We start from the raw sequence: 20,112 nt of genomic DNA, 5'->3' as shown, positions 1-20,112 counted from the left end.
GAAAATAAGACATGAGTACAAAAACACATCCAGAAATCAACTCGTTGACACGCTGTCATTTTTCATTTTCGTCACATGGTTGTTTCACTGGGTATTCTCTTTAGGTGCTGGGGTGGGCGTCTCTTCTAAAGGCGACTTGGAGGATAAGCTACTAGGGGACCACAACACTGAACTGGGGAGTTCGCAGCGGCGTTGATTGTAACATCCGTTGTAACCCAGGTTGATCATCCTAGACAGCACCCCGCGACGTTGCCTCGTGCCCGTTTCCACCCTCTGCGTCCATACTGTGGGATGGTTCGGCGTTGCAGATTTGCAGGACATCGCCACTTGTGGGCCCTGCCTCATCATCGAGAAGGCGGCTTGGCGGTTGTCGTCCGTGTGTTGTGGAGGAATGTGTTTTACCGACACACGCCCCCGTCTCCTGTCGTGTCAATGGGGAGACACGCGCTCTTCTGCGTCGCATCGAGGTCGACGTAAACTCGTGCGGGTGTCGGGCTTGAGACCCGCTTATCACCTCTTTGCACCGTCTCAGCTGATGCGTCAGTGGTGGGACCCGTGTCCCTCCGGGCAGTGGGCGTTACCTCACCGCAGCAGCCGTCTGGACTAGCGGCGCTCAGGGATCGGCGGCCTCGCCTGGTGTGCGTCATACTTTCCCTTTCGCTTGTCAGATGACTAGCGCATGGGGTGGAACGCCGGCCATCAGCTGGCGCTGCCGTGGTGACACGCCTGCGGGCTCCGGTGTGAGCCTGCGCCTGGGGGAAGACCAGCATCCCCTCCCCTCTGACGGGGAAACAGCTGTGACCGCTCGCCGCATCACTGCTTCGCCGTTGATACCAGGGTTCGGCAACGCCTGCCGGTGGACCAAGCCCTGTGCTTTCTGAGGCGGAGGCTCCCTAGGCGGCCTTGCACCCACTTAAGAACTGCGCTCACAGGGATCGTTACAAAATATCATGTGTACAGATTACCACAAAATCTTCGGAGTTTCTCACTCCTGATCAATACATGGAATAGTGCCCAAAATTAACTTGACAAAAAGGGCCTTCTTAACATTACTAATAAGAAGAACAACGAAGAAAATTAAATAACCAATATTCAAACAAACAAAAAATCCTTTTTATAAAATATAGTTCCAGCATTACATCTGCTGTCAACCATTCAGGGTAGATCTTGTGCAAGGTTTGGTCAGGATTTGGATAGGATTTGGCGCCGCTGCTAGCTACAGACACAAAACTCTACCTACTCCTAACTACGCTCTCACGCACAATCTACACAGCTCGTACTAGTCACCATCACCATATAGCCCGACTACAATTCCCACATATAAACAAAATATTCCTTTCAACACCAATACCCATATCGTTGTTCATTGACTGCTCCTCCAAGGTTTGCAGAACATGTTTGCTGATCTGTGAAAAATTTCCGAGACTTCTTTTCTATGGACATTGCATAATAAAAGTTATGATTAATGAGACACAGAAGGTTCATTCAAGTCACATCTGGAATGGTAAATGTTTCAACATCTATTCATCAGCCTAATGCAAAAGGTCAGTGGGCATAAAAATGGAAATAAAAATCATCCTATCCTATTAGCAAACACATAAACACTTCGTCCTATAAGTACATAAAAAAATACTGTCAAAAGAAATCCATTGTCCAGGGCCATGAGTACCCAACTTACTGCTATCATAAGATACTCATAATGGTTACACACTTACTCACCACATGTCCCCAGGGGTCCTCACCTACCGTCATGTTATTTTAGCTTGGAGGTAGTCGCATTGATTCTCTATTAAATATCAAGCTGCTTGAGTTAATAAGCTGTTTCCATTTACGTCTTCTGGGGTTTCACATTCTGGTGTCCTCAACCGTACCTAGTAGTATGTGACGGCAAGTTACACTTTCCAAATATCTTATAAGATGGCAACTCTGAAAATCAAACACTATTAGTCTCCCTTCATACACAAGTCCTTCACCTACAAGTCACCAAGTTGCCCAAGTTGCTTCATTAACATCGCAGTACATTTGAAAAATCTCACTGAATCATGCTCACCTAAGGGGAATAAGAACACTAAAACTGTAATTTATCATCAAGAATTACCTTACGACCATTGACTCGCCACGCCAACACACCCGATACCTTTTTAGTCATCAAAGAACGAAAGCCATCTTACTGTAATAGGAAACGCTTCATATGAGCCTCATAATCATTCACATTCAGATGTTTTGAAACTGCACAACACTACTCTTTTCTGCTCAGAAGAAGAAATAACTACACATATATTGGGGGACCCTTTACAATTCATAGAAAATATACACTTTAATTTTAATCACACCAGTGTGAATCAAAACATTGGAAAATATGCACTGTAATTTTACTCACAAAAGAATGAGTGCGAAAAAGCATATGGGCAATACGTCATTCCGACCTCCGAGGGGCAAGATATTCTGCTTCTTATTCAATGTAAGGTTTTACGTTGGAGATGTGGTGCAGGCCCTTCGACTTTCGAGAGCGGAGTGTTTCTACTTCAAGCGCATTCGGATGTGGAATCCGCTTGATTCTGTACGGCCCGTTGAATAAGAAGAAGAACTTCTTTGACAACCCAGCCCGTTTATTAGAGAGCATGTGCGAGCGTACAAGTACTTTCTGGCCCACGTGAAAAGTTATATTCCGCACCTTCTTTTTGTAGGTTCTTATCCGATCCTCGGCGGCACTCTTTATATTTTTCAGGGCAAGCTCCACAATCGCAGATCTTCGTAACCTGGGTTCTACTGGCCAGGGAACCACCTCTTTGTTGTATTTTTATTTCACACTGTCCACGCGGACATTTCGTTATCGACCGTATTTCGTCTGCATCCGCTGATGACGAGGTAATCGTTTCCCTATTATTGTCAGACTTACGCGCCACTGCGTCTGAGATCCTGGCTATTTCTTCTCGCATCTCTCGGTGGGCCGTGTCTTGTTTTGTTTGCGTAAGCCCTTGCTCTCGCTCGAGAGCTATTATCACCTGGCTGAGGGTTTCTACCTGCGCGCTAATATGGACCGGTCACTTAGCCGCAGTGTCCTCTATTCGGGACACAAGAGCCACATGGTCACTCTGGCATTGTTCTGCTAACGCGCGGAGATCCCTGGCGGAATTTTGTCCTACTCGGGACTCAAGAGCCGCTCGTTCACTCTGGCATTGTTCTGCTAGTATACCTATATTCCCAGCGAACCTTTCTTCTTGCTCCATCACCTGCTTGCTAATGACTTGCTGCCCCTCTTCTAAGGCGGAGATGCGTTGGTCAATGATCGCCAGTTTCTCCCCAACACCCTGTAATATTTCACTAGTCAATCTTTTATTTGCTTCCTCGATATGCCTCCTATTTTCTTCTGCTTGTTTTTTATTCACTTCCTCGATATGTCTCCTATTTTCTTCTGCTTGTTTTTTATTCACTTCCTCGATATGTCTCCTATTACTGTCTAGTAATTGTCGTAGCATAGCCTGTAATGAATTTGCATCTATCGAATGATTCGAAATCACTACAGTGGGCTCAGGATGGACAACACTTGTACTTGCGTTTTCCGCGTTTCGTTCCTGGTCGGACTCGACGTTTTGACCTCGTCCTTGTTCAGGGTTATTTTCTGGCAGGTTTTTCCGATCGCGGCTCCCTGAACGGCTACGCGTCTCCATCATAAGGATAGTTACTCCATGCTCCAAAATACAACAAGAATAATGCCAAAGTCTCCTAATGGACTCACAGTCCCCAAAAAGCACCCAAGATTTACTATATGACACTGGTACACGCCACAGGACAAGAATCAACCCAAACTTGTAACACAATTGAATACTAAATCACAATATTTATACAGTAATACATATACAAGATAAAACATGTAAGAAAATGCACACCTATATCATAAATTCACGTAAATTCAGTATCACAGAAAGACAATATACCAATTAGCACATCCAACCGAAAATAACTAATCCTCACTGCGCATCAGAAGATCTCTGGTTTACCGAAATCCGTGAGCAGGGTAAGCCATGTGTAAGTGGCGTGAATATTGGGACGCTATGTGCAAGAAGCATGAAGCGCCCTTTGAATGTATCCTGATAGCTAAAAGAGCCACGCGCACTTTGAATAAGAAAATGCCATTTGACACTGAAATCAATATAAAAGATAGGGTCGCCACCAACTCTAGCCACACGACAAAAAGAGGTAGCACTGAGTCGGAAAATTACTTAATTTATTAATAAGAAAAACTCACAAAAGAACATTCATTGTAAATTCATTGATAAAGAATGGGATGTAGTTATTAATATGATCCAGGCATTCTTCCCGTGAATCAAATATTGCGTAAAGTAAATAGGACGTGAACACCATGCGTAAGTGCAGCCTGCAGCAAGATTCGTGAAAACACGATCTCTTCCAGAGCACTTCTTTCAGATAAAAAAAATGACACTAATCACTACACCTGTGCACATGGAAACGCTATAGGTGGGCCAAAAGGAAAACTACAAGGTAAATGGCGAAGGTAACGGCGACGTAACATCGGTACACAAGATAAGATTGAAGGCAAAATTATTTATTCCTTAAAACATTGATGTAGTGCATCTATAGCCTGCTGTTGCATGCTAACTATATACAATTGCTTGTGAAATACGACACGTTTCATAACAGACTCGCGTGTCCACTCGGTCCGCGGAGACAATTTCTATGGACCGTGGCCAAATTTTAATCACATGAGACAAAGAAAATTCACAAATACACAAAAATTACCAAGATCCGGAAAAGATTAGAAGCATACACACACAATTGTAGGCACATAAACATTCACACTGAACCGAGGGCACTTCAACATATGCAACTCCTTTGTGCTGCGTTCCTCTCACGGATCAAAGTCAAGACTGCATTGGGAATCAAACTGAAATTCTACAAAAGCCTTGCATTCCCTGCTGCAACCCAGCAAGTAAATCTTTATAAGACGAAATTCGAGACCAAAAGCTAAAAGCTCCCCTCTCTATGTGACAACGCGCCACGCGGTCAGTCCAACTCACCCTTCTTCTACTGGAGCACAGCTGTGTACGCTTCCCGTACCGGCGGCAGACTGCCTCCCGCTTCTCCAGCCTCTTCCACGCTCCGCGTGGACCGGAAAACCCCAGGATGCCATTTCCGCCACCAACCTAACGCAGGTGGATTTCTTACAAGTAGCGGAAACCTCTTTGCCGACTTGACCACTACGAGCGTTGGCAATGAAAGGTGGCTACAGGACCCTTTCAATATATATATATATATATATATATATATATATATATATGTGTGTGTGTGTGTGTGTGTGTGTGTGTGTGTGTGTGTGTTCTTCATGTAATGTGCCTCTTTGTCTACGAAAAGGGAAAACTTGCTTTCAAACATTTCATTGTCAATAATGATGCACTTTTGAGTTGTTTGTGTAAATAATTTCCTAAGAAAACTGTTCAAAATTTTAACTCTCAAAATTTCTCAACAGATAGGTAACTAATGAGTATTATGGGCGGTGGTTAACAGAGGTAACCACAATTTAATCGACTGTAATTAAAAAAGTATGCAAAATATTGTAAAATTGTATAAAATAAATTGTTCTGTTTCGTAAGAAGTTTTATAATTTTGACAAATCACGTGTTTTCATTTTTAAAAAATTTCCTGCCCCTGAAAAGTAAAAAAATGTGTGGTTAACATGCCCCTGAAAGAGTTATGGGACTACTTCATAGCCGCGCGGGATTTGCTGAGCGGTCTTAGGCGCTGCAGTCATGGACTCTGCGGCTGGTCCCGGCGGAGGTTCGAGTCCTCCCTCGGGCATGGGTGTGTGTGTGTGTTTGTCCTTAGGATAATTTAGGTTAAGTAGTGTGTAAACTTAGGGACTGATGACCTTAGCAGTTAAGTTCCATAAGATTTCACACAAATTTGAACATTTTTGACTACTTCATATGTTTTTATAGTGATGGGTTACGCGCTTGTAACATAATGGCTATTATGTTCTTGACTTTTTGGTAAGAAGACGTAGCAAGGAAGAGAGTTCGGGGCTTCTATTTTACAGATGAACTCGCGGACAATCTGGACCTCAAGTATGTTGACAGATGAGATGCGAATGAAATATAAATTCTCTCGAATGCTAAATTAGTATTAATGAGAAACGTTTGTAAGAGACTTAAATTACTACTTGGTTCGCCATGTTCTACAACGGCTGAGCCGACTTACATACTACAAAGGTTGTTATGATGTGACTGAACGCTCAGTGCGGCGTTAGAGAAAAGGAATATGTTGACGCTCTTGTGAAGGGAGTAGTTCAAAAAAATTGTTCAAATGGCTCTGAGCACTATGGGACTTAACAGCTATGGTCATCAGTCCCCTAGAACTTAGAACTACTTAAACCTAACTAACCTAAGGACAGCACACAACACCCAGTCATCACGAGGCAGAGAAAATCCCTGACCCCGCCGGGAATCGAACCCGGGAACCCGGGCGCGGGAGGAAGTAGTTAGTGAGGCTATTGCGCCGCTTATATTTGCGTGTGTACGTAAGACCGTATGGATGTGTATATTGTAAAATTCTCAATAACTACAAAATGTTTGAAATATAATTCTAAACATTCCTCTAATCCAATAAGTATATCAATACTTTTATGTAACAGAATTGCCCAGAGAATAAATCCACCAGCGATTAATGTCGTACGTTTATGACAACCAGATGCAGTTTTGGCAGTGATCTAATGTTACTGCACTCATATAGGGATGACCGCTAATGTTATGTGCTCTGCTGGATGTGAGAAGGAAACAGTTCAGTATGCAGAATAAGTTTTTCCAGGTGTCAGCTGCTTGGTCAAAAGTGAGCCGGTTCTTTTAGAATAGAACTCATTGAAAATTATGACGAGACTAAATTCTAATGTCCAAACATATTGGCGAAGGACGGGGTGAGCAGCAGATATTTTAATGCGATGGGTACAGTTCTGAATGACGGCGTGGGTAAGGTATTTGTGAAAGAACGTTGTTGAAGGGAGAAGTGCTGTGATTGTTTTACGTTGTGAACAACAAAGTCAACATTTGGCTGACAGGGTTCTTAGTCTTGTAGTTAGTGTGCAGTAAACTTACTGAGCAAGACGGTGTTTTAGTGACGCTAGCCGTTCTGCAGTCCCTCATAGAACTACTTTGTTACGTTCGACTCTTCTTGATGACTGACTATGGTTTCAACACAGTAATTGTCCGATTTCAATAATGTCCACCTGCTGGTCTAGGACTGGTGAAAATCCGCTCCAGCTTTACCAAGTTTAAAGCAGTTTTGAAGGTTAACGGCAGATAGCTTCCTTACTAATTGTACGTCACGTGGAAGACCAATTTTGCTGCAAATTTGTAACCGGAAAATAAGCGTGATCGTTCTCCTCACGACAGTCTCCACCGTGGACTACTATTTCAAATTCTGAATGAGTAGATTAGTAGTTATGTCCATAGTACCAGGCTTTTTTGTATGTCTGTCTGCGCGATACAAATTTTGCAATTGATTTTAAACTAACTTCCTTACCAACTAGAGAATTGAAATTTTGAGAACAGCTCGGAACTAGACGACAATGCAATATTAATTCGTTTTCTTTTCTGATGTGTGACGGAAGTAGGGCTGCCATCTGTCCCGATTGATCGGGACCGACACCGTAACGGACCTTCTTGTCCCGACATCCCGACAAGACACTTTGTCTCGATTTTGCAAAATACTGGTACGAGCTTGGCTCACGCACTGAGGTAAGTATTTGATTTCTATTCCCGCACACAATGCCACTTCGGAAACAATATTTCCGCTGATGTCGGCCCCATAGACTGATGAAAGAAATCGACGGTTGCCAGGGACTGTGGAATCAATCATACAGTGCCAGTTTAACTATAAGCTGACTTGCATGGAGTTTTATATAAAAAGGATAAAAGACTTGCTGAAAAAGGTGAAATCTTCCTAAATACAGGGTTTTACAAAAAGGTACGGCCAAACTTTCAGGAAACATTCCTCACACTCAAATAAAGAAAAGATGTTTTGTGGACATGTGTCCGGAAACGCTTAATTTCCATGTTAGAGCTCATTTCAGTTTCGTCAGCATGTACTGTACTTCCTCGATTCACCGCCAATTGGCCCAATTGATGGAAGGTAATGTTGACTTCGGTGCTTGTGTTGACATGCGACTCATTGCTCTGCAGTACTAGCAGCAAGCACATCATTACGTAGCATCAACAGGTTAGTGTTCATCACAAACGTGGTTTTGCAGTCAGTGCAATGTTTACAAATGCGGAGTTGGCAGATGCCCATTTGATGTATGGATTAGCACGGGGCATGCACGATGGAGCTCCTGCACATTTCACTCGAAGTGTTAGTACGCTTCTGAACAACAGATTCGGTGACCGATGGATTGGTAGAGGCAGACCAATTCCATGGCCTCCACGCTCTCCTGGCCTAAACTCTCTTGACTTTCATTTATGGGTGCATTTGAAAGCTCTTGTCTACGCAACCCCGGTACCAAATGTAGAGACTCTTCGTGCTCGTATTGTGGACGGCTGTGATGCAATACGCCATTCTCCAGGGCTGCATCAGCGCATCAGGGATTCCATGCGACGGAGGGTGGGTGCATGTATCCTCGCTAACGGAGGACATTTTGAACATTTCCTGTAACAAAGTGTTTGAAGTCACGCTGGTACGTTCTGTTGCTGTGTGTTTCAATTCCATGATTAATGTGATTTGAAGAGAAGTAATAAAATGAGCTCTAACATGGAAAGTAAGCGTTTCCGGACACATGTCCACATAACAAATTTTCTTTCTTTGTGTGTGAGGAATGTTTCCTGAAAGTTTGGCCGTACCTTTTTGTAACACCCTGTATATGGCGTGCCAATACTTCTGCCGCAACAAGTTCCATGTAATTGTGTTCTAAACATCAAGAAATTTCATTAAATAAATTTTTACCTCATTTCTACACCCTCATCTCAGTGCCCCCACGAGGTCCCAGCTAGATACGGCAACCCTAGACGGAAGGTACTTTGTTGGTCACTTATCATTTTCCGCTGAGCTACACACTTCACACGTTCAGTATAGCTCAGAACTGGATGACAATGCAAGATTAACTCCCTTTTTTGTCTGGTATGTGGCGGAGGGTATTTTGTGTACCACTGCCATTTCCCCCTTTTCCTGTTACAATCGAAAACAGTTCGCGAGAAGAACGATTGCTGGAAAGCAAACGTGTGACGTCGAATCTCTCTAATTTTTACCTTCACTCTCCTTTTGGGAGATATCAGTAGCCACAAGCAATATATTGGTTGAGCCAGATGAACGTAAACCAAATAAACCACATGTCTCTGTTGCAATCTCATCAAAATTTGTGAAATTGATTGAAAAATTTCACACACAAGAATAGAAAGCACAAAATAATTATTTAAATGCAAAGAAATTTTAATATATCACTTTTTTTAAATCGGAACAAAAAGTATTAAAAACTTGCTCCTAGCCCCATACAGATTCTTACCACATACAGTTAGTCCTGAATATTTTCGACTGTGAATTTTTAATAACTAAGAAAATGCTTGTCCGATTTATAATGAAAAATGTTACTTACCCTAATGACACGCTGCTCCCTGTCCCCTCTTACATTCCTCCCCTCTCCTCCAAGCAGCGAACTCTCGAGCTGATGGGTTTTGGGGGCAATTCCCCGAATGTTTGAATTGGTAAAATAGTGCTGTTGACCTACTGAAATAACACCAGTCTGTCTAAATCAGTGTTATGACGGGCTGGTAGCGCAACTGGACCAGCAATAGTGCACGTATGATTAGCAGGTTGTGGGCATAAATATCGTTATATTTATTTTATTAAACATCGTTTGCTTTCCACGAAATTTGGGATTCAGGATGGTGGGGTTGTCTCTCTCTCTCTCTCTCTCTCTCTCTCTCTCTCTCTCTCTCACACACACACACACACACACACACACACACACACACACACGCGCACGAACGCGCGCACGCGCGTGCGCGATCCCAAGCGCACACACATACACAAATTGTCTGTTAACGAACACACAAGAATACACACAGAACACTCTTCGACACCTTTGCTAATGGGCTACCCTCTGATGAATATATGTGTGCGCTAACTGATAGCTCATGAAATGCGGAAAAATACTGCTGTTAATGACTAGCCTGTAAGTTTCACCACTCCATATCATAAGCATCTGTAGGAATGTGTTCTGCATGTATGTAGTAGAACGGTCATATGACCTTTCAAGTTATAACAACACATAAATGTTCCAGTTGTTGTGATAGGGCTTGGGATCCGAGGCTTGATTTGTAAATAAGAACAGGGATACATCGTGATAAATTGTATTTTGTTTACTCATTATAAAAAAATTACAGTAACGTTCTTCTTTGAGCTCTTAAGGAATGTGTAAGAAGAATACGTCTACTGCAGAGGAATACAAAATTTATGCACATGCATCCATTTCAAGCACAGTTAAAGTTTCTTTACGTATTGCACAATCCTAATACAAAAGTAAAAGTTGTTAGGTATTTGATATATAAAAATAATAGACTCGCAAATGATTATAAATAAACACAAAATTTCATTTCACATCGTATTGAAAAAATTACTGTTTCAATTTTGTTAATTCTAACACTATAACATTACAAAATATTCCTCTTATTATAGCTAACACTTGGTTTAAGAATCATGAAAGAAGGTTGTATACATGGAAGAACCCTGGAGATACTAAAAGGTATCAGATAGATTATATAATGGTAAGACAGAGATTTGGGAACCAGGTTTTAAATTGTAAGACATTTCCAGGGGCAGATGTGGACTCTAACCACAATCTATTGGTTATGAACTGTAGATTTAAACTGAAGAAACTACGAAAAGGTGGGAATTTAAGGAGATGGGACCTGGATAAACTGAAAGAACCAGAGGTTTTACAGAGTTTCAGGGAGAGCATAAGGGAACAATTGACAGGAATGGGGGAAAGAAATACAGTAGAAGAGGAATGGGTAGCTTTGAGGGATGAAATAGTGAAGGCAGCGGACGATCAAATAGGTAAAAAGACGAGGGCTGATAGAAACCCTTGGGTAACAGAAGAAATATTGAATTTAATTGATGAAAGGAGAAAATATAAAAATGCAGCAAATGAAGTACGCAAAAAGGAATACAAACGTCTCAAAAATGATATCGACAGGAAGTGCAAAATGGCTAAGCAGGCATGGCTAGAGGACAAATGTAAGGATGTAGAGGCTTATCTCACTAGGGGTAACATAGATACTGCCTACAGGAAAATTAAAGAAATCTTTGGAGAAAGGAGAACCACTTAAATGAATATCAAGAGCTTTCATGGAAACCCAGTTCTGAGCAAAGAAGGGAAAGCAGAAAGGTGGAAGGAGTATATAGAGCGTCTATACAAGGGCGATGTACTTGAGGACAATATTATGGAAATGGAAGAGGATGTAGATGAAGATGAAATGGGAGATATGATACTGCGTGATAAGTTTGACAGAGCACTGAAAGAACTGAGACGAAACAAGGCCCCCGGAGTAGACAACATTCCATTAGAACTACTGACAGCCTTGGGACAGCCAGTCCTGACAAAACTCTACCATCTGGTGAGCAAGATGTATGAGACAGGCCAAATACTCTCAGACTTCAAGAAGAATACAGGGTGATTCAAAAAGAATACCACAACTTTAGGAATTTAAAACTCTGCAACGACAAAAGGCAGAGCTAAGCACTATCTGTCAGCGAATTAAGGGAGCTATAAAGTTTCATTTAGTTGTACATTTGTTCGCTTGAGGCGCTGTTGACTAGGCGTCAGCGTCAGTTGATGCTAAGATGGCGACCGCTCAACAGAAAGCTTTTTGTGTTATTGAGTACGGCAGAAGTGAATCGACGACAGTTGTTCAGCGTGCATTTCGAACGAAGTATGTTGTTAAACCTCCTGATAGGTGGTGTATTAAACGTTGGTATAAACAGTTTACAGAGAATGGGTGTATGTGCAAAGGGAAAAGTTCTGGACGGCCGAGAACGAGTGATGAAAATGTAGCACGCATCCAGCAAGCATTTGTTCGCAGCCCAGGAAAATCGACTCGCAGAGCTAGCAGAGAGCTGCAAATTCCACAGTCAACTGTATGGAGAGTCCTACGAAAAAGGTTAGTTATGAAACCTTATCGTCTGAAATTGGTTCAAGCACTGTCTGCAGCTGATAAGATTAAAAGAATCGATTTCTGTGATTTTATCCTTGCTCAAATGGAAACAGATGAATCTTTCGTTTCAAAGATTGTGTTTAGTGATGAAGCAACTTTCCACACTAACGGGAAAGTCAACCGTCACAATGTCTGTATATGGGGCACTGAGAATCCGCGGGAAACAACTCAGTATGAACGTGACTCGCCTAAGGTGAACGTTTTCTGTGCCATTTCAGCCAATAACGTTTTTGGTCCCTTTTTCTTCGAAGGTGCTTCTGTAACTGGACTACAGTATCTGGAGATGTTAGAGAATTGGCTGTTCCCTCAGCTCGAACAAGAAGCACAACAATTCATATTTCAGCAGGATGGAGCGCCACCACATTGGCACTTATCTGTCCGTAACTACCTGAATGTCAACTACCTGAGGCGATGGATCGGCCGCCAGGCAGCCCGTGACAGAGCACTTCATCACTGGCCTCCAAGAAGCCCTGATCTTACCCCCTGCGATTTTTTCTTATGTGGGTATGTTAAGGATATGGTGTTCCAGCCACCTCTCCCAGCCACCATTGATGATTTGAAACGAGAAATAACAGCACTATCCAAACTGTTACGCCTGATATGCTACAGAGAGTGTGGAACGAGTTGGAGTATCGGGTTGATATTGCTCGTGTGTCTGGAGGGGGCCATATTGAACATCTCTGAACTTGTTTTTGAGTGAAAAAAAAACCTTTTTAATTACTCTTTGTAATGATGTATAACAGAAGGTTATATTATGTTTCTTTCATTAAATACACATTTTTAAAGTTGTGGTATTCTTTTTGAATCACCCTGTATAATAATTCCAATCCCAAAGAAAGCAGGTGTTGACAGATGTGAAAATTACCGAACTATCAGTTTAATAAGTCACAGCTGCAAAATACTAACGCGAATTCTTTACAGACGAATGGAAAAACTGATAGAAGCCAACCTCGAGGAAGATCAATTTGGATTCCGTAGAAATGTTGGAACACGTGAGGGAATACTGACCCTATGACTTATCTTAGAAGAAAGATTAAAGAAAGACACACCTACGTTTCTAGCATTTGTAGACTTAGAGAAAGCTTTTGACAATGTTGATTGGAATACTCTCTTTCAAATTCTGAAGGTGGCAGGGGTAAAATACAGGGAGCGAAAGGCTGTTTACAATTTGCACAGAAAGCAGATGGAAGTTATAAGAATCGAGGGGCATGAAAGGGAAGCAGTGGTTGGGAAGGGAGTGAGACAGGGCTGTAGCCTATCCCCGATGTTATTCAATCTGTATATTGAGCAAGCAGTAAAGGAAACAAAAGAAAAATTCGGAGTAGGTATTAAAATCCATGGAGAGGAAATAAAAACTTTGAGGTTCGCCGGTGACATTGTAATTCTGTCAGAGACAGTAAAGGACTAGGAAGAGCAGTTGAACGGAATGGACAGTGTCTTGAAAAGGGGATATAAGATGAACATCAATAAAAGCAAAACGAGGATAAATGGAATGTAGTCGAATTAAGTCGGGCGATGCTGAGGGAATTAGATTAGGAAATGAGACAGTTAAAGTAGTAAAGGAGTTTTGCTATTTGGGGAGCAAAATAACTGATGATGGTCGAAGTAGAGAGGATATAAAATGTAGACTGGCAATGGGAAGGAAAGCGTTTCTGTAGAAGAAAAATTTGTTAACATCGAGTATAGATTTAAATGTCAGGAAGTCGTTTCTGAAAGTATTTGTATGGAGTGTAGCCACGTATGGAAGTGAAGCGTGGACGATAAATAGTTTAGACAAGAAGAGAATAGAAGCTATCGAAATGTGGTGTTACAGAAGAATGCTGAAGATTAGATGGGTGGACACATAACTAATGAGGAGGTATTGAATAGGATTGGGGAGAAGAGGAGCTTGTGGCACAACTTGACTAGAAGAAGGGATCGGTTGGTAGGACATGTTCTGAGCCATCGAGTGATCACCAATTTAGTATTGGAGGGTAAAAATCGTAGAGGGAGACCAAGAGATGAATACACTAAGCAGATTCAGAAGGAAGTAGGCTGCAGTAGCTACTGGGAGATGAAGAAGCTTGCACAGGATAGAGTAGCATGGAGAGCTGCATCAAACCAGTCTCAGGACTGAAGACCACAACAACAACAACATGACCTTCCTGCTCACCTCCGAGAAGCGGAAGGTTCCAGTTCTGCGAGTACTGGTGAGCCATAAAGTGCGTTCATTTTGTTAGCTAAAACTACCAAATACTATTCGCTTGATGACAGAGCTACGAACTTGTGGCATACTTCCGGTTACCGACTCCATTACCAATGGCGTTCAAAATCTGGAGGTATGCAGAGCTCCTCTCTTGAAATATAAATTCTCTCACTGTAATCCTAGTGCTTAATGTGTCCGAAATAGTTGTAAGTACTTTAATTTCCTACTTCACTGCAGCAGTTGCATTCTTCTAACACACTCCATCAGCTTATAATCTACAGTCTGACACCCTCTGACTGAGTTTGCTATGAATTATCTACTGCACATTTAATGACCAGGAGATGAGCTATCTGAAAAGGAAAACCTGTCGCAGAGACTGGATACTGAGTTACTGCAGAGATTGTTCGATAAGCTGCGGCTATTTGAAAAGAAAACTATTTTCGGAGATTTGATAAATAGCTTTAGACAGAACGTGTAATGCATCGATAAGTGACTGTATTCCAGCAGCGTAAAAATATCACGACGTATTAAACACTTATAATTATCTGACGCAAACACCGTTGACCTGAAACACTGACACGGAGGTGTGCATCGTATTTTTTGAAGCTTGCAGCAGATTGTGCACATTTTAGCAGTAATTTTAATCTGTAAATTTGATTTTAATGTAATAGCCACTGAAAAGAAAAAACGTTTCCAGTAACAAACCACTACACGAACTGCAAATAAAATGTCCTCATGCAATTATAATAGGCCTAATACACTAATGGCCATTAAAATTACTACACCACGAAGACGACGTGCTATAGACGCGAAATTTAACCGACACGAAGAAGATGCTGTGATGTGCAAATGATTAGCTTTTCAGAGCATTCACACAAGGTTGGCGCCGGTGGCGACACCTACAACGTGCTGACATGAGGAAAGTTTCCAACCGATTCCTCAGACACAAACAGCAGTTGACCGGCGTTGCCTGGTGAAACGTTGTTGTGACGCCCCGTGTAAAGAGGAGAAATGCGTACCATCACGTTTCCGGCTTTGATAAAGGTTGGATTGTAGCCTATGGCGATTGCGGTTTATCGTATCGCGACATTGCTGCTCGCGTTGGTCGTGCTCCAATGACTGTTAGCAGAATATGGAATCGGTGGGTTCAGGAGGGTAATACGGAACGCCGTGCTGGATCCCAACGGCATCTTATCCGCATGGCTGTAACGGATCGTGCAGCCACGTCTCGATCCCTGAGTCAACAGATGGGGCATCTGCAAGACAACAACCATTTGCACGAACAGTGCGACGACGTTTGCAGCAGCATGGACTATCAGCTCGGAGACCATGGCTGCGGTTACCCTTGACGCTGCATCACAGACAGGAGCGCCTGCGATGGTGTACTCAACGACGAACCTGGGTGCACGAATGGCAAAACGTCATTTTTTAGGATGAATCCACGTTCTGTTTACAGCATCATGATGGTCGCATCCGTGTTTGGCGATATCACGCTGAACGCACATGGGAAGCGTGCATTCGTCATCGCCATACTGGCGTATCACCCGGCGTGATGGTATGGGATGCCATTGGTTACACGTATCGGTCACCTCTTGTTCGCGTTGACGGCAGTTTGGACAGTGGACGCTACATTTCAGATGTATTACGACCTGTGGCTCTACCCTTGCTTCGATCCCTGCGAAACCCTACATTTGAGCAGGATAATGCGCGACCGCATGTTGCAGGTCCTGTACTGGCCTTTCTGGATACAGAAAATGTTCGACTGCTGCCCTGGCCAGCACTTTCTCCAGATCTCTCACCAATTGAAAACGTTTGGTCAATGGTGGCCGAGGAACTGGCTCGTCACAATACGCCAGTCACTACTCTTGATGAACTGTGGTATCGTGTTGAAGCTGCATGGGCAGCTGTACCTGTACACGCCATCAAAGCTCTGTTTGACTCAATGCCCATGCGTATCAAGGCCGTTATTACGCCTAGAGGTGGTTGTTCTGGCTAATGATTTCTCAGGATCTATGCACCCAAACTGCGTGAAAATATAATCAAATGTCAGTTCTAGTATAATATATTTGTCCAATGAATACTCGTTCATCTGCATTTCTTCTTGCTGTAGCAATTTTAATGCCCATTAGTGTATTTTTAAGAAAATGGTTCAAATGGCTCTGAGCACTATGGAACTTAACATCTGAGGTCACCAGTGCCCTAGAACTTAGAACTATTTAAACCTAACTGACCTAAGGACATCATACACATCCACGCTCGAGGCAGGATTCGAATCTGCGACCGTACCAGCAGCGCGGTTCCGCACTGAAACGCCTAGAACCGCTCGGCCACCGCGGCCGGCGAAAGAAGTCATTCACAAGATGTTCACGATGGGGGCGCGAATTGTTGTCCATGAAGACGAATGTTCGCCCATATGCTGCCGATATCGTTCCACTATCGGTCGGAGGACGGCATTCACCTATCGTACAGCCCTCACGACGCCATCTATCCATCCATGACCACCAGCGACTTACGTCGGCTCCACATAATGCCACCCCAAAACATCAGGGAACCTCCACCTTGCTACATTCGCTGGACAGTATGTCTAAGGTGTTCAGCCTGACTGCGTTGCCTCCAAATACCTCTCCGACGGTTGTCGGGTTGAAGGCATATGCGACACTCATCGGTGAACAGAATGTGATGCCAACCCTGAGCGTTCCATTCGGCATGTTGTTGGGCCCATCTGCAACGCGCTGCATGGTGTCGTGGTTGCAAAGATGGACCTCGCCATGGACGTCTGGAGTGAATTTGCGCATCATGCAGCCTATTGCGCACAGTTTGAGTCGTGACACGACGTCCTGTCGCTGCACGAAAAGCATTATTCAACATGGTGGCATTGCTGTTAGGGTTCCTCCGAGCCATAATCCGTAGGTAGCGGTCATCCACTGCAGTAGTAACCCTTTGGCAGCCTGAACGAGGCATGTCATCGATAATTCCCGTCTCCCTGTATCTCCTCCATTTCCGAACAATTTCGCTTTGGTTCACTTCGAGATGCCTGGACACTTCCCTTGTTGGGAGCTCTTCCTGGTACAAAGTAACAATGCGGACGCGATAGAACTGCGATATTGACCGTCTCGGCATGGTTGGACTACGGACAACACGAGCCGTGTACCTCCTACCTGGTGGAATGACTGGATCCAATCGTCTGTCGGACCCCCTCTGTCTAATAGGCGCTGCTCATGCATTGTTGTTTACATCTTTGGGCGGGTTTAGTGACAACTATGAACAGTCAAAGGGACTGTGTCTGTGATACAATATCCACAGTCAATCTCTATCTTCAGGAGTTCTGGGAAGCGAGGTAATACAAAACTTTTTGCGTAAAACTTAACCCCGTCTTCTCATTTACCTTGATGCCACAAGTACAATGAAACCGTTGCTTCCATGACAGCTCGGATGGCACGTTGTGAGCTTACCGTCTTGGCCGCGTGCGACGCGGTTCAACGACACCGAGCGCCATACTCCACACGCTAAGGGATGCGGAGGTGGGTTGCTGTGTGAAATGTGGCTGTTATGACCTACGCAGCAAGCCCTCTAGTTTTCTACGTTCATTTCAGATACACGCTGCATATAAAATATGAATATATTCAATATACAGGGTGTCCCATTTAACTTGACCACCCTAAATAATTGTTTGTCCAGATGCAAATTCAAAATGTTTCAAGCAAATGTTCTTTAGCCGTCAGGGGGACATCAATCAGCATGATTGCCTTCGTCGTAGCTTTGTTTTTTTGCTAAGATATGGACAACGGTATGACTTTAAAAGTGGCACCCTGTATTTTTTATTCGGTAATTCATTTCCTCTCCTAAAGACCTATTCTAAAACGTATCCTAGTGTGCCATTCACTGAAACACATCGTTATTAATTACATAACACATCACTGACTTTGAGCCCGGGATCACAAACTCGTCCACTCGCTGGAGTTGTCAGAAAACAAATGAAAACCAAATAAAAACATAACAAAATGTTGACTTTGACTCTCCTGTACCACAGCCCAGGAGTAGAACATCCAAAGGTGCTCATAATGGTGACCCTGGACACCGATACACTGATGTACTCGTTGAATGAAAGAATTATTTACTGCTTCCAGTGCTTCCTGCTGAAGAGAATTACAAGCAAGCACGATACGTTCCTGCATGTCCTCTAGAGTTGTTGGAATATCGCGATAGACAACGCCTTTAATGCATCCCCAAAGAAAAGAGTCCAGAGGATTAAAATCAGGAGACCGAGCAGGCCAAGTAACTGTTCCTCCTCGACCAATCCATCTGGCAGGATACCTTCGGTTCAGAACACGACGAGCACGCAAGGCATTATGTGCTGGACATCCATCGTGTTAATACCACATAAACATTCTGGTTCTTAGCGGCACCTCATCCAGAAGAGGAGGAAGAATTCGTCGGAGGAAGTTGGCATACGCTGTTGATGAAATAAGGGCCAATAATTGTAGTACCAGGCATCCCACACCAGACGTTAACTCTCCATTGACGCTGATGTTCCACCTGTCTAAGCCATCGTGGGTTGTCACTGGACCAATAACGCATGTTCCTCGTATTTACCTGTCCTTTGTTTGAGAAGGAACATTCATCGTTAAATATAACAATGGAGAAGAAGTTCGGGTTGGCGATGATTTGTTGCTGTGCCCACTGACAGAACTGTACACGATTCTGGAAATCATTCCCATGCAATTCTTGATGTAGGTGTACATGGTAAGGACGGAACCGGTGACGTGTAAGAATACGATGTACACTGGTTTTAGGAATGCCAGTCTCGTATTCAAACTGTCGTGTCGTGATGGACGGAGAGAGGCGGACGAGGACGAGGAGGAAGAGGCGGAGGAGGAGACGGGCAGAGAGAGGGGAAGGAGGTGATGGACAGAGAAAGAGGGGAGGAAGAGGTGGGGAGATAGAGGGTGGAGATGGTGATCAGGACGTGCGTTAAATTCCCATAAATACACTACTGGCCATTAAAATTGCAACACCAAGAAGAAATGCAGATGATAAACAGGTATTCATTAGAAAAATATATTGTACTAGAACTGACATGTGATTACATTTCCACGCAATTTGGGTGCATAGATCCTGAGAAATTAGTACCCAGAACAACCACCTCTGGCTGTAATAACGACCTTGATACGCCTGGGCATTGAGTCAAACAGAGTTTGGATGGCGTGTACAGGTACAGCTGCCCATGCAGCTTCAACACAATACCACAGTACATCAAGAGTAGTGACTGGCGTATTGTGACGAGCCAGTTGCTTGGCCACCATTGACCAGACGTTTTCAATTGCTGAGAGATCTGGAGAAAGTGCCGGCCAGGGCAGCAATCGAACATTTTCTGTATCCAGAAAGGCCCGTACAGGACCTGCAACATGCGGTCGTGCATTATCCTGCTCAAATGTAGGGTTTCACAGGGATCGAATGAAGGGTAGAGCCACAGGTCGTAACACATCTGAAATGTAACGTCCACTGTTCAAAGTGTCGTCAATTCCGAAAAAGAGGTGACCTAGACGTGTAAGCAATGGCAACCCATACCATACCGCCGGGTGATACGCCAGTATGGCGATGACGAATACACGCTTCCAATGTGCGTGCACCGCGATGTCGCCAAACAGATGCGACCATCATGATGTTGTAAACAGAACCTGGATTCATCCTACTAAATGACGTTTTGCCATT

The 20,112-nt window shown here is 43.5% G+C and overlaps 1 protein-coding gene across 6 annotated transcripts in view; it reads right to left on the bottom strand.

The window, feature by feature from the left end:
* LOC126237244 (lactosylceramide 4-alpha-galactosyltransferase-like) overlaps positions 1 to 20,112 on the bottom strand; it is a 244,967-nt gene that overhangs the window by 152,689 nt on the left and 72,166 nt on the right. The window lies entirely within an intron of this gene.

This window comes from Schistocerca nitens, chromosome 2 (genome assembly GCF_023898315.1).
Source record: "Schistocerca nitens isolate TAMUIC-IGC-003100 chromosome 2, iqSchNite1.1, whole genome shotgun sequence".
Classification (NCBI taxonomy): Eukaryota; Metazoa; Arthropoda; class Insecta; order Orthoptera; family Acrididae; genus Schistocerca; species Schistocerca nitens.
The sequence above is the reverse complement of the archived record's forward strand: the minus strand, read 5'-3'. Positions and strand labels throughout refer to the sequence as shown.